The sequence below is a fragment of the Solea solea genome, chromosome 8 (assembly GCF_958295425.1).
Source record: "Solea solea chromosome 8, fSolSol10.1, whole genome shotgun sequence".
Lineage (NCBI taxonomy): Eukaryota > Metazoa > Chordata > Actinopteri > Pleuronectiformes > Soleidae > Solea > Solea solea.
This window is the reverse complement of record NC_081141.1, coordinates 24,882,331-24,897,572: the sequence shown is the minus strand read 5'-3', so window position 1 is coordinate 24,897,572 and position 15,242 is coordinate 24,882,331. Positions and strand designations below refer to the sequence as shown.

The window sequence follows — 15,242 nt, the reverse complement described above, 5'->3', positions numbered from 1 at the left end:
ACAAAAATATACTGACATGTCCATCTCTGAATCTCTTATTCACTTTGTCACACACACACACACACACACACACGCTGTAACACAAGCAAGTGACTGAGACATGTTGCCAAAATTGGCACCCTGGCATGAAACGGAGTGTTTCGTAACAGAGAGCCCATTTAGCAGTGGGTGATGGGCATGTCAGCAGAGAGCAAGTTTAAATGGGAAACATTCAACACTCGATAAGGCCGGAGACGGGCACACACAGAGCGCGGGTTGTTGTTTACTTGCTGTTTTAGATCTCGGGGTAGAGCTGCCGTATCTACAGTGAGTTTGGAAAACTCCATGTGTGTGTGGCCAGCTGTTATTTGCTCATTATCTCCCGATGAAGACTTAACGCTTAATTGCTCACAAGATAAAAAACCATGAGAAGCAAGTGAAAATGCTACAAAGAATCTTTCATTTAACATATGAATTAAAATATATACTGAATGAGTCGGATCTCAAACTGCTCGAAAGTGTTTAGACAATACACAAATGATTTTCTTAATCGATTAATCTGTCGTAATTGTTTGGGCCATAAAATGTCAGAAAAAAATGTGTTTACCAAACCTGGAAATGATGATGTTCTCAAATGTCTTGTTTTGTCCACAAGCTGTAATGATTCACATCTAAGAGGCTGAAAATTGATGAATGGGGTAATTGATTATATCTAATTATGATTCTCAATGTCAAGTGAACACTTGGTATAATGGAATATTTTCATAAAAATTAGAGGGAAAAACATAAAGCTAAATGACGTACGATTAAGATTCATGAGCTCATGTGTCCCAAAGAGTAGAACAGGTCCAGTTGACATGCTCTCTGTCCCTGGCTGCAGATAAGCTCTGTTCACTGTTTGCTGTTATCGTGATGTATAATCAGGTCATGTCTGTGCAGGTGATGATTGACCATGATGGGGAAATATTCTGGGAATGTAAAGTGGCTTAAGGGCAAAACGCTGGACAAAGATGGGGATAGAAAAACAACAGGGAAGGATAGAAGGGATGGTGGTTCTCAACTGTCTGAGAATGAGCAGACGTCTGATTAGGGAAGTGGCTCTCAAACATTTTTCAACCAAGTACCACCTGAGAAAGTAACACCACGATCACCAACGTTAAAATACACTGGTGTAAATAGGCCGGGCAAAGTCAGCGATGGACTTTTCACAGGAGGCAGATTTATTCCCAATAAGATAATTTGCTCTCTCATCATCCTCCTCCTCTTCCTCACATGTACTTCACACACTGGTATAGCCAAAATTGCGACAAAAGACAAGATAAACAAGCACATGATAAAAAAAATAACAGGCACAGTGGTGGTAGATACTCTCTCTCTCTCTCTCTCTCTCTCTCTCTCTCTCTGCTGGGAACAGACACACAGGTCAGTAGGTGCCTCCTGAGCTGTAGCTGTCAAGTACCAGTGTTTAATCTTATTAAGGCTCTCTTCAGCTGATGGTAACTAGTCCTAAAGTGATAAGTCACTTTAAATGTTTAAATTACACCCTTTGAATCTACACGCGTATGTTCAGAGCCGGAGTTATATACAGTACCTTCCTGACATTAGATAGAAAACAAATATCTAAAATGTGACGCCGAGGAGGAAAAATCCCTTTTAATTACCATGTGAAGTGAGTGCTGAGTCAGTTCGGGGCACAGTGGTTTCACAGTGAAGGTCTGGCTGCAAATGACGTCAATGATCATGGTGAGGAACGAGTCCGAGACAGATATGGACATGGAGATCAGGAGGGACGTGATTGTGGGGGCACAGGGTAAAAACATTACATTCAGGCCAGGATTTAGTGACATCAGTAAGCCATCGACTATCAGGACAGTAAAACAGGGAGTGTGCGGATGCCGTGATGCAAATGTGAGTATTCCATAGGTAATTTAGCATCCTACACTTTCCATATAGATGCTGGATGACAACCCAAATGACAGAAAGGAAGAAAAACATAAGAGACTAGGTGAGGCATCTGTACATTCAGATGGGATACAAAAAAAAAGCCTGCTAAAATACACCTCTAATAAATTTAAACGGCGTAATCCATTTAACATTTCCTCTGTGTCGTCTCTGATTGGATTATAAAACACTCACTCCCCAGATACAAGTGCAACAATGTCAGTGCGAAGTTCACTTAATCCTCCCGCTGGATTCCTTATTAAAGTCTTAATACGTCCTTAATACGTAAATCCATCAGTGGGGATAAAGGTGGACTTTATCATGGAGTATATCTGCTTAAAGTGAGTATTTGTGCCCGGAGCTTGTTAAAATGGTGTAAGGTAAATGGAAGGGAAATTAGAATTAAATGTTTAAAAGTGGAAATCCCTCAAGATAAGCACACACAGGTTTGTGTCCTAAAAAAAGCCTTATCCCCAAATATAATCATTACCGCCTGATGCCTAAATCTTAGCCCTGAACATATCCAGTTCCTCAGGAATTAGGTTCTGCCCCATCAGGACAAGGTTTTGGTCTCCATGAGGACTACTGGTCCTGGCAAGGTCAGCATTTATGGCTGGAAATTTGTCCGTGAGAGGTAACAAATAAACTGCACTCTAAGGCCATGGTTCTCAAACGGTGGTACGTGGACCGATTAAACAACTGTATTTTAATGATGATGGTTTTACTTCAAGAGCTTAATATTTCCTCAGGTGGTACTTGGTATAAAAAATGTTTCACTAATCTATATCTTCTCATTTACTGATGACCTGTTTGGCAGCAGCATGTACTACTTTGTAACAGTGTTGCAGGGAAATATAATCCACAGCTGACCCGACAGATGTCTTGATTCTGTTTCGAAGCGGTGACACTGCCACTGGAGCAGTCGGAGAGTGTCATATATACAGATCAAAGGCTGGCACTGTCATTTGTAACCTGCCATCGAGATCTTTCCACCGATACATGTAATCTATCAGTGGAAAATGACATCTTGCTGCTACCTGTGGCGATGCTGGTAACCTCTGTGAGTCTCATCCAGGTCGGCAGCCGCTCACATGTCATAGACTGACCTTTAACTGGGGTTATGATCACACAGCAAACAGGAGAAGGTGAGGGAGGGCAGATCGATTCTTCATTCCACTTAAATACTGCATGAGAGAAAATGTTCAATCCTAACTGCATGTATTTTCTCACTTTTGGACATCAAATGTGGGGAAACCAAATTCCGGAATAATGCAAGGAGAAATAGGAGCTGTGAGAGATGCATTGAGCCCCAGCACAGGTCAGCCAGTATTCCAGGAACAGCTTGATCAAACAGAGAGTTACGCCAAGTCAAACACCTCTGGACTTCACTCTGGCACGGAGAAGCATCGCTGCTGCCCCGCCGTGATCACACTGAATACAGTCACTACATCAACCCACTCTGTAGAGTACTGTTCACAACCACTAACTGCGACCATGTTCCATAAATCTTCACGAATCATAAATCAGTCACCAGTCACCCAGGTTTAGGAACCACAGACCCCAGCTATACTTTGTGTTCTGCTGCTGTAGCGGATTTCCATCATACTGTGACATAGTATTGTACATTCAGAGTTGATCCTTGCTTATAACGAGGGATTATTTCAGTAACTGTTGCCTGTCTGTCATTTTGAAACATTTTGGCCATTCTCCTCTGATCGCTGGCATCAAAAATGAATTTCAAACCATTTTCTGTAAACACTAAAGATGGCTGTAAGTCTCATAAATCACTTTTATTCAGGCGGTCATGTCAACCATGTGTCTAAATAAACTGAGTTGCTGCCATGTAAATGTTTGCATTAACAAGCAACTGAATAACGTGACAGTTAGTGTACATTGACTATATGTTTCAAACTGTAGCATGTACATTTCATATTTACGAAATAAATACTGTGTTTATTTCATTGTAAACCGTACCCTAAAAGAAATCTGAGCAATCCTTGGCCATTAATAATGTAAGATCTGGATATGAAATATGTCCTCCTCCTTCAGGTCCAATTCCATTTTTTAATCTGAAATAACTAGGTCTAAATAAGTAAAGACAAACCCAATATCCATCTGCCTCTGTTTACAGTCAAACATGCTGTTGCTCACAGATACAGAAATAGAGAGGAGCAAACACAAGAGAAGCATTCAAAAAAAAAATTGACACAGACTGAAACACAGAGATAAATAAACAATAGGAAGTAGAAGCATAACAGGAAGGTCCTTTCCTTCAAATAGCCTGCATGCTCTTTATCTATTTGTGTTTGTCTGTTGGTTCAAGTTCCTCATATTGTTTTCCTCTTAAGCAAACAAGCACACTTGTGAGGTGGAAACCTTGCATTTGTCTCAATTGCAGCTTTGAATCCCACTCAAATAGGCAGAGAGAGGATTTTACAAGCTTTAGACGAGGGAAGCCGTGATCATAATCCTTCAGCTGGGCCTGCAAACACCAAAAATCTCCAAATGTGGAGACTCGACTTCACCTGACAGCTGTGGAATGCAGCAGCCTGTGCGCTGCTCAAATCTGTCAGGAAGGAGGTCATCTCCATGTGCTGTCTTCTGACAAGACAGCACATGCATGGTAAAACACACATACACACACTTTCTTGTATAGCAATCTTAGTGAGCACACTCATAGACCCTCAATTCGATAGCCATAACCTTAACTATCACAACTAAATGTCTAACCCAGCCATTCTGAAGAGTGCCAGGGCCCACTTTGAATTCTAAAAATCCTCTGAGGTCCACACCCAAACCTTAAATCACTAATCACTAATCAATATTAGTGTATTAGTATGTATATATATATATATACACATTACCTGCTATACTGGGTCAGATAAAAGCAAACTAACACATAATTTAAATGCCACGGCTCTGTTTTATTCCTTTGTTTGTATTTCTTAAAATCTATTGCACATTAAAATTAAATTACATATTTATAAAACATATTTAATGACCTTTCATGGCCCACCTGCAGTAACGTCACGGCCCACTAGGAGACCGCGGCCCACCCTTTGGGAATCGCTGGCCTAACCCTTAGCCCAAACCTAATTCTGACCCTAACCCTAAACCAAGTCTTAATACCGATAAAACAGTCCTCTGAAGGTGTGACAGAATGTGAGGACCTGCCAAATTGTCCCCACTTTCACAAAATGTCCTCACTTCTGTGGTGTATATACGTCTTTGGTCCTCACAAAGATGGATGCACAAGTACACACACAAACACACACACACATACAGTATATAGGTGATACACAGTAGGCATCCTAAAATAGTGTGATGGAAAAATCTATACGGGTGTCCAGTTATTTCCGCACTGCTTAGCGGCAGCAGCCTGCCTGGTGCTGCAAGCAGGCTTACAACACAGTCAGTGCACACACACTGTGACCACATGTCATTAACCTGAGCCAAGCCGCAGCTACGGCCACACAGACTTTATTCTTTTGAATAAAGGTTCAAGGGGCAAGTGGGTGGAAGCTCTCGTGGATGGACGGTGCATTTTCTGTTAATCACAGTTAATCCTAAACACTTGTAAAGAGAGGTCATTCACTCTCACAGACACACACACACGGAAAAAAAATATTACAACACTGTGTTAATCTGGCAGTTTGCACACACATAATGTAATCTCAACATGTTCCTGGATCCTGGAGGAGTCTGTATGGATTCTAGCCATTCTGCTTCCGGTATGTTCCGGCTTATCGCAGATCACTGCGTCAGGGGAGAACTAAAAGGCAACTTAACATTAAACTCCCAACATCCGCAATGGACTCGAGAAGTCAATAATTCTGCATAGCATGACCTTTGTGGAGAAATGCATCAGTGTTGAGTAGCATGTGAATGATACTGATGATGTTGATTGAGCATGTATGTTGAAATGAGACATGTGACATTTGAGGGGTTCTTTAATGATTTTCCAGCTGCTTATAAATGTGTAAATATGAGTATTTTCAGTTTTCTTTGCTCCATTTAAATCATTTAAACTGATTTTTTTCTAACATTTTGGTGTGTGGCCAAAATAAGACATCATTATTTCATCATCTCTTCACTTTATGCCAGCATTTATAAAGTAAATTGCTGTCTTTGTGTAAAGACACAGGGATATAACACATCCTGGTAACTTCTTTAAAAGTGCGATGACAGTCTGGCACCAGCCTCCACTTTTTAACATTTCACTTCAGTCGGTATCAAACTGGGGGAAAGTATCATTGGAAGTGTGCAACGGATTAAAAATAGATCTGAGCTGAAAAAAGGCTAACCAAACCACATAATATGTGGCGAGTCAGTTTCAGATTTCCATATGGGAGGAAAACCACAGACGCTGGAGTCAGACGAGCACTGACTGGGATGATGACAGAATTCTCATTTGCAGCGTTGCTACCGTGAGTTATCACGTCTGATTCATACATTCTGCTGTGAGAGAGAGTGAGAGTCAGGTTTCATCAGCCTCCTGAAACAGCTCTCGATGTGTAGTATGTGCCTGATAACAAAAACAAACAGGAGAACAAGAGCTGAAGTCAAGACAATAAATCGCACCAAGTTATGTGGATAAAACTATTCCTTTAGTTTGAATGAACACATTTCAATTAGTATATATAATATATATAATTAAATATAATTTAGGTTTTTAATGGCCTGTCCGCACACAAATGAATGTAGGTGAATGTTTTTTTGTGGGTTTTTTTTACATTTCGTCCACACAGAACCGCCGTTTTGGGAGTATTTTTTGAAAACTGGTCCCAGAGTGGGAAAATCTCAAAATGCTGCCCTTGCAGTTTTCATGCAGACAACAAACTACTTCTACTACACTACTTCTGTGTTGCGCTGGCATTCACTGCCCCTATCTTTGTCGTCGTTGTCGTCATCATACTCTTGTGTTTGGAGATTGTTTTTTTTGCCAACTACTGTCAATGAAAAGCTAAAACTAAAAATCATCCTGAAAAGACGCTAAATATCACTAGAACGCATCCTTTCTTCAGCGACAAAATTAGACAAAACAGCTACAACGTCACAATAATGGAAACACCGCTAAAGCTTGGCAACAAGTTGGCAACACTGTTGTTTGGCCTGCTTGCTTTGACGCCGTGTTTATTTGAAACTTCTTCGAAAAAACAAAAGACAGAAAAAGATTGTTCATGTTTTGTTCCATTTCCGTGTGGATAAGCTTTACCTCCAGATATGTCCAGTAAAGTGGATACAAAAATGTATAAATGTACACACAATAAGTGCATGGTGTCAATACCATCCTGACAATAACTTCTTCCTGGGTCCATAAACTACATCCCCGTAAAATTCCATTCAATCGCATCCTTTTGTTTTTCAGTTACGCCGCTCACAAACAAACAGACAAACCCGGCTACACATGTAACCTCCTCGGCAGAGGTAATTACAATTTGAAGCCCTGTGGATTTGTCGGTGGCTGGACCGACACTGAAACTGGTCTGACCCTGATTAACAAGAATGGCACCCTTGGGCGTTTCTCACTCTACAGATTAGTTTAAAGCCTCTGGCTCTTGGAAGAGGAGAGACAGAAACACACAGACGGGCAGAGAGCATTCGCATGTGTCATTGTGTTTATGTCCATATAAAGAACTCGCACACAGAAGTGTGAGTCATCGTGGCGGTGTCTGTCTATGTCCGCTAATGAGTCTGCCCGAGTTGGAAGACTTCTGAACGTGCCCCTGCGATGCTGTTAGGATGAGGAGAGGGCAAGGAAGAGGAAAATGTATGATGGAGAAATTAGACGCTTTCATGGGGACAATGAAATCAACAAAACAGCTGCAGTTAAGGTCACACGGCGACAAGTGCCAGATTCACACCAGCAATCAACCACTGGTAGTGCTAAAATAACACAAGGGCAAAGGTCTACGTGACATGAAGCATGCTGTGGCACCTCCCACATCATTTTTTTTTCTTTTTTTTTCTTCTTGTTCACTGTTCCTCAACACGAGAAACTGAAACTGTGAACAAACCGCCCCTCACTTCCTATCTCACCCCCAGCGTAGCCAATCACCGGTGTCACTGAAGGTGCAAATTGGGTTTTTAAGACAGGTAGAAAGACAGGCAGACGAGATGTTAAAAAGCCCACCAGGAAGATGAAGAGACAGACAGACAGCCAAGGCCTGCTGGTGCTGGCAATGAGAGACGCTAGAGATTTAGCACAACATGTGAACAACACAGACCTCGCACATATGGTGCTTTTTGGATGCTTACAGTCAGGAGAGAAGGCGGTGCACGGGTCAAAAGATCCATTCAACCCTGCTATAGAACCCCAGAACACAAACATGCTCACTGATACTGGGCTGAAGCACTCATACAGTGTTGCGGGGACCTATCGGCTTTCATGGAATTATTTTTTTATTATTATAATAATAATAATAATATATATATTTTTTTTCCTTTTCTCTTCCGAAAGAATCGTATTTTAGAGGTGTTTGGCACAAAAGTCAGAACTGGTGACACATTTTTATAATATAAAATAAATCAAAAAAGTGCTGCAAAATGGCTCAGTAGCGCCCCCTAATGTGAAACCCCGTAGGACAAAGCAAAGACTGTGTGTCACAACCAATGCTGCATTTCTTCACAAAAAAATACACCTGCCTGTGAAAATAAGTCTACACAAGTGAAATGATTTGTGTAACAGGGCAGACAGTGTGTGTTTATGTCATATTTAAAGTTTTTGGATTTTATCTAATGTCACTTTTTTTTCTGATCCAGTCATTTTGACCCGTTTCTGACCAAATCTCATACTGAACATCCCATCGATTCGTCCCGACCAGTAACCATGAGCATGACCTCCTATGGTGTGAAATGCAATCTGTGATTGCAACACACACACACACACTCGAACACCTACTTGGCATTTCCTCAGTCATATGACTTTGGAGCCAATTCACAGCAGGGGGATCAGCTTTCTGCTCCAGACCAGAGGAGCAGAGGAGCAGATGCTAAAAAAAAAAGACATGCAGGGATCAAATCTCATATGCACAGTCACATGCATAAGAATATACATGTGCACATGGATGCACAGACAGACATATCTGTTGCAGTGATATCCACACCGTGATGGGCAACGAAAACACAGACATAAAAATCACACAGCACAATACAACCAAACCTGGAGGATCAAAACCAAGGCATGGAAAAATTCAATTGAATAGGTGAAATTGGATGCATTCCAGCAGTGACAAAGTCTTTAACACCAGAACTCTGACCCCGGTGCAGTTGCACGATACGTTTTCCTATCAGTGAAGCCATCCTGGATCTCTGGACACAACCCAGTGTCAGACCGCAGCCTCAGCCAAGCCAGGAGCTGTCCGAGCAGCTGCGACTTGACAAGGGCTCCCCTCCTGAAACGAGCTGGCTCCTTTATCTCGTCTCACCCTCTTGGTCGGACCCTGCCCTGTCCTGTCCTCACTGGCAACACAACACTTTTTTTATCGAAACCACTCAAAACACACCAACAACCCATCCTACCACACATGTCCTGTCTGGTCTCGTAAGTGTGTTTTACTAACGTAAGCGGTGAACATATTTTTTTACAGATATATCACGGAATGGCCCTTGATTCCATGAGGTGAGCCTGTTGTTAGGTGGTCATAATCAGTTTTTCCCCCATTGTCCCTGCAAACAGCCACGTTATCAGTGAGAGCGAGTTTCCTGCTCCCACTCACAACGGAAGCGGCGGCACACATCGCACAGTGTGCACAGCGAGGTCAGGGCTGATACCTCGTACGACCTTACTTAAAAAACCTGAACTATATGTGCTCATAACAATACTGTAATGATGATTGGTTTGCTCGTTTGCTGCAGAGAGCGCAGCGGGGTATACGACATTAGAGGACGTTAATGTAAGATGTTTTACATTTGGAAACTTTGAGAGAAGAGACTGAGACTTCATGTTATTCAGAGCTTTGTTTTATTATTACTTCTCAAATTCAAATGACTGTCTGGTCAATAGGGGGCCGGTCAAGTTCAGTTAGGGGTCCACGATAAGAGCTTAAAATTAAATTGCAACTATGATATTTGTGATATTTCTTTCTTTGTCCACCACGAAAACATATTCATGATGCCAAATGAAAAGAGTTGATTTATAATGAGGTCACATGAAATCAATTTGGGGGGGGGGGGGCTGCATGTGGCCCACAGACCGCTAGTTTGAGACTTCCTCTGGTTTATTTAGGTTTATTGGTTTTTACTTTCATTTCATACTCTAATTTCTTCTTCTTTTTCACAAATTGTGTGGTTCAGACTTACAGTAGAGAGGGGTAAGTGCACCAAGTGTCCTGCTCTCTGATTGATTGTGTTTACATTTGTGTGCAACAGCAGCGACTGACAAGCTCTCCCCAATCTGGCTTTTTCACTCACTCACTCACTCACTCACTCACTCAAGTCTGTTTGGCTCCGACATCCATCCGCCCCTTTGAGTCCCTCTTCCTCAGGATCTACACTCGTCTTTTTCTGACAACTTTCACCTCAGCGTTCTACTGTCTTCCTCTCTTCTCTTCTCTTCTCTTCTCTTCTCTTCTCTTCTCTTCTCTCGTATGTACGTGTTATTTGTGCCGCCCTGTTTACCGAAATAGCCAAACAGGAAGCCACAAAGACAGAAACAAAACGTAAACTTCACCCTTCTCCCCTCCCTCTCTCTTTCTCTTTGCCTTTGCTGAAAACTCTGTGAAAAAGGACAAACATCATGTGGTGTTGGTAAGAGAAGAAGACGCTGTTGTGCAACAACTCTGTGTGTTTCTCTTTTCCTCTTCTGTGTGTGAATGCGTGTATTGGCATCCGCACGTGTGTGTGTGTGTGTGTGTTTTCCAAAAAGAGTCTAAACTGTCCATCACACACATGCAGACACAAATGAATGCACATACTTTGACGAACAATGGACAAACGATCCAAACCATTTTGTCCGTACACACATCAGACACACACACACACACACAGTTGGGGGGGGGGGACTGTGTTTGTGTAGTTTTTTGCTGAACTCGCACAAAGACACAAAGACACAGCTTCTTATATGACTCCCAGCTGTGAGGACTTGGCCCACGAGTCAGCCATCCAGCAGCCAGGAATGTTTGGTGTGCAACAACCCTACTGGAAAGCCCCGGTTACACACACACACACACACACAGTCACCCCTGAAGACAACCTTTTCCTGTGTGCAGGAGCATGACAGAATTATGAGCCTCACCCCCCCCAAAAAGGAAGAATTCCACAGCTGACAGAAAAACACAGAAGAGTGGGACAGAGCGAGGAGGAACTGATGTCAGCTGTGTCCGACCACTAAACAAAAAAAAAGAGACGGGAACAAAAACAATCTGGACATTTTTGACTCATGTGGGCGTTGCTTGACAACTGGATGGTGTCACAGCTTTAGCACATACATGTATGGACACACATGCATGCAGCAGCGGATACTTTCCGCTTGCAGCAGGTGCCGCCCGCAGCTACGTCCCTGATCCTGTGTCTGAGCAAGTCAGAGAAGCAGACTGAACGATTTTTCTGCAGCACCAAAGACAACCGGATTAAAAGCACACATGCATGTTTGAATATTTCCCCCGGGGCAAATGTATAGTACATTACATGAAAGCTATAATGACATGAGATGACAGGTTTTGGTATATTGACACTCAGTATTTCAATACTTAGGTTTAGTTTGTTGGATAAACATAATAAGACGTACACGACTGGCCCAAAAGAAAAGGAAAGATAGTTCCCACAGATTCATGTCATTTCCTCCACTTCTGCATAAAAAGCAAAATGTATGCCTTATTTTATCCAGAGTTTTCTGACCACCGAGCAAAGTCAGCTACGGACTTTTCACAGGAGGCATTTTCTATACCCTGGTATATACAGTGCCACCGTGAGGAAGCTTGTGAACCACAGTTTGAGAACCATGGTTATATCAATACTTAAAGAAGGCAAAAGACAACGGCTGATTCACCCCCTAAAATAGATTTGACCCTCTAGGGAAGAAACCACATGACTTTTTAATCAATGTTGTTGCAGATTATGTCTCAAAGTGACATTTAATTTGAATTAACATCATTAATTGACCCTGGACTGAGCATTAACAAACATGTTTGCACTTTGGTCTTGTCTTGTACACTCGAGGGCACTGTTCACTTGTATAAACTGAAGTTGATTTTGTTCTCACAATGTTTTTCTTGCACATATTTAATACCATATATCTATTTCCTTCTCTCCTCTACCTTGTGTTCTTTTGAGCTGCAGTAACACTGCAAATTTTCTCTTAAAATAACAATGTTATTTTATCTTAAACAGCACCCTGATGTACTTATGATGACTTAAAGAAGTTTAGAGCTAATGTCTCCAAAAAGTAACAGCTTTTTTGATAACAAATCTGTCCGGAACAGAAGTTTTGAAACCAGGCTGCTCCAAGTTCAGCCTCAGAAAAAAAAAAGTGCACAACTGTCCAAACCCACTGAACCGTTATGTAACCCAACACTTTGTCCACAGCACAAGTTAAAAACATAGTGAGTGTGCGTGTGTGCGTGTGTCATACCTTTAAAAAAAACCAACATGCACCTCTGGAATCAGTTCTGGTCCTGGTTTGTCCCCCACGACGTCCACTCCACTCACAGCTGTCCACTGCTCTGTCCCACTCACTCTTTATTCTGGCTCTGTCTCTCTCTCTCTCTCTCTCTCTCTGTCGCTGTGTCTCCTCCTGTTCAACTGCAAGGCACAAACACACGCGCGATCACTTCAGAGCATTCCTCTGGATGACACACACTCCCTCTCTCACCCACACACACACACACCATCTAATCACACCCCCAACACTTGCTCTTGCGTCTCCAGCCTGGACCTTATTCCTGCGCGTCCTCAAATCATCGTGGGTCTTCTCTGTGTGTGCCTGAGTGCGCGCGTCTGGTGAGAATCTGGCACAAAAAAACACTCCCCGACTGTTGGAGCCGAGAGACGCCAGGAGGAATGTAATTACATGAAGACTGCTGCTGCTGCTGCTTCTGCTGCTGCTGCTGCTGCATGTTGTAAAAACCTGCAGACACACAGACTCTCTGTGGTCCTGATGCGAGTTTCTTTTTTCCACGTCCCTTTGTTGATTCTGTCACACCTACAAGGAGAAGGGAATGGGAGGAGGAGGAGGAGGAGGAGATGGGGGGATGTGGAGGGGGGGGGGGGACATCTGCCCTGACTTTCTTTTGTCTCTTGTTTTTCCACAATACATGAATATTTTTTTTACAAATAGCGCACGAGAATGTAGGTCAGCTCGCGCGTATTTTATCCTCGTCGCAACTCACCGACCTCACAATTATTCATAATAATAATCCTAATCATAATATGTATAATAATGCATCCATATAAGTGCCTAATCTCACCAAATCTTGTCGCCAGAAGTTCAGTCCTCTCTCATGAGGACTGGGCTGACGCCGCCGCTGTCTCTCGCTCTCTTTTTCTCATTGTCTGTCTGCCTCTCTCTCTCCCCCTCCCTCTCTGTGTCTCTCCGCTCTCGGTGTCTCTCTCAGAGCACAGTGATGTTTCTCTCACAGAGCAGCGCGTACGCGGTGACGACAGCGTCACTGCGAGTCGCCAGTGCCACACCCATCCATTCATAAAGTGCAGGCCAGGAGTAAGACCTTAGAAATATTCATACATAAATGTGAACTTTCTTCTTCAATTTCATAAATATGCAAATGAGCAACAATGGATTACTGAAGACACCCAGGAGCCCAAGTGCTCAGGGGGACCTGAAGCCCAAGTCTACTGCACAACTACCCCGATATCTCACCGTTATTCATCCTGGAAGCCAAAATAACAACCATAGCTTCTCAGGCTATGTTATCTGATGGGGCCCTTAATAAAAGACATCTTTGGCATGATACTTCAAGAGCTCAATATTGTCTCAGGTGATACTTGGTATCAAAAAATTTCAAACCATCTAGAAACACATTACTGTAGGCTGCCGATCCTGCCTGTTCGTGCAAGGTTGTGTTAAGGTTGCACAATTACCAATTTAATTTTAGTTTAGCGTTTTTGTACGCCTTTGTTTTTGTCCAAACAGATACACCCAGTTTATTTTGAGGCAGTTTGGGTGGATGTTTAAGTCTAAGACAAACACCCAGTAGGTCCCCGCCCACAAGAAGGACGTTCCCAACAGCCATTTACTCTAGTGCTGAGTAAACTAGAAACTATTAACTAACATTTAATTATCAGCCACGTGTGTGCGTGTGTGTGCACCATCTTTAGAACAAATGACTCATGGCAGCAATAATGGGACAAATAGGACACGACTCCATGTTTTAGGTCTTAAGTGTGCCGTAAGTGACTTGTCGTGTTTTATGGTCACACTGCGATAATGCGGCATCCTTCTGTGTCAGTTTCCTTGTGTGTCTGTATGGTGTGACTTGGTGTGAGGAGAAACAGAACAGTGATGTGCAGTACAAGAGCAGAAACCAGGCCTCTGTGTCACCTTGTTTATTTGGGCTGTCAGTATAACATTTTTTTGGAATTATACGGTGCAGGGATGAGATTGACATCTGTACAGTAAAATATTTCAGCATGGGCTCTGTATGTGCATTTTGAACTTGGCAAGAGCAAGCAAAAGCCCCCCCCCCCACAGATTCTTTGACACCCTTGTTAAGCCAAGCATCTGAAACAGCCATTGTCATGTGAAGGGAACAGGGCAACCTGCCCAGGCTTGCATGCATGCAAGTACCAGGCAACCGTCTTCAGTGTGCGGCCAGCAGGCATGGGACTCATAAACACAGATGCACAAACAGAACAGAACAGAACAGACAGAAGGAAAAGGGAAGGATCTTTATTGTCATTACACAACCGACAATGCACAACAAAACTACGAGGTCAGATGTAAGGGTTGATCGGAGCCGCTGCGACTGAGCGTGCTGGACCAACCTGACCGGATGTGCCTAATGGCGCTTTTCCACTATACAGTTCCAGCACGACTCGGCTCGTCTCTACTCAGTTTGGTATCATTTTCCATTACTATATAGTACGACACACACACACACAAACTAGTGACAGGCTTAGCAGTTGTTTTCGGTGTAACTGAATCATTAGAATCAGTTCATTTAAAAAGATTTGCTCACAGAATTGTTCAGTACTTCTTGCATGACCAAACTGAATTGAAATACAGCTGAACGGGTTGCGATTCAGCTCACTTTTTGGCAGTGCTGTCATTAAATACACCAGACTCCTCTGTTAAATTTTGAGATTTTAGACATTTCCTTGCTAAATGTTGGAGATTAACGCCAGTTTTGCTGAATTTTTCATTCTTT

General features: G+C 42.6%; 1 protein-coding gene across 4 annotated transcripts in view; it reads right to left on the bottom strand.

Annotated features, from left to right (window-relative positions):
• Positions 1–13,400, bottom strand: part of rhobtb4 (Rho related BTB domain containing 4) — a 37,761-nt gene extending 24,361 nt beyond the window's left edge. Inside the window, exons 1-2 of one of the 4 annotated variants that reach the window (XM_058635970.1) lie at positions 13,326–13,400; positions 12,491–12,660 (exon numbers count right to left, since the gene is read on the bottom strand). The gene's annotated coding sequence lies outside the window, so the exon portion shown is untranslated. Of the gene's footprint in view, positions 1–12,490; positions 12,723–12,746; positions 12,971–13,325 lie in introns of those variants that run through there. The other 3 variants (XM_058635967.1, XM_058635968.1, XM_058635969.1) reach the window with 3 other exon arrangements.
• Positions 13,401–15,242: the final 1,842 nt, after the last annotated feature.